The sequence below is a fragment of the Mizuhopecten yessoensis genome, unplaced genomic scaffold (genome assembly GCF_002113885.1).
Source record: "Mizuhopecten yessoensis strain PY_sf001 unplaced genomic scaffold, ASM211388v2 scaffold9057, whole genome shotgun sequence".
Taxonomy (NCBI): Eukaryota; Metazoa; Mollusca; class Bivalvia; order Pectinida; family Pectinidae; genus Mizuhopecten; species Mizuhopecten yessoensis.
This window is the reverse complement of record NW_018407857.1, coordinates 1-613: the sequence shown is the minus strand read 5'-3', so window position 1 is coordinate 613 and position 613 is coordinate 1.

Below are 613 nucleotides of genomic sequence, written 5' to 3'. Positions count from 1 at the left end.
GAGAATGGACTTGAATTATGTGGACACATGATTTTCACGTGCAGTGTTTACGTGGATTACAGGAACTATCGTCAGACATGGGCTTTATTAATAAATTATTTTTTATACAGAAAGGTTGACAATCTTTGTTTTCATTTAACTAAATGGCTAGTAGAAATAAAGGTGTCGTTCTCATCCAAGAACGACTTATTTCCTGGAAAAGTACCTAACGGAGATTAAGTAAACATTACAACCTTATGTTATTTATGTTACAAATCCGTAATGCCTGTAGGTAAAGCAAAATCGAGATAGTTTATCACGGTGACATCAATGAAGACCAGATATAGCCATCATAAACCAGATAGTCATCATTTAACAGTCAANCGGCATCTTACACCAGATACAGGCATCATAAACCTGATATTGCCATCATGCACCAGATATAGTCATCATAAACCAGATATAGTCATCATAAAACAGATATCATCATCATAAAACAGAAATAGTCATCATAAACCAGATATAGTCATCATAAACCAGATATAGTCATCATACACCAGATATAGTCATCATTAAACAAATATTGTCTTCATATACCAGATACATGCATCGTAAACCAGATTTAGTCATCATT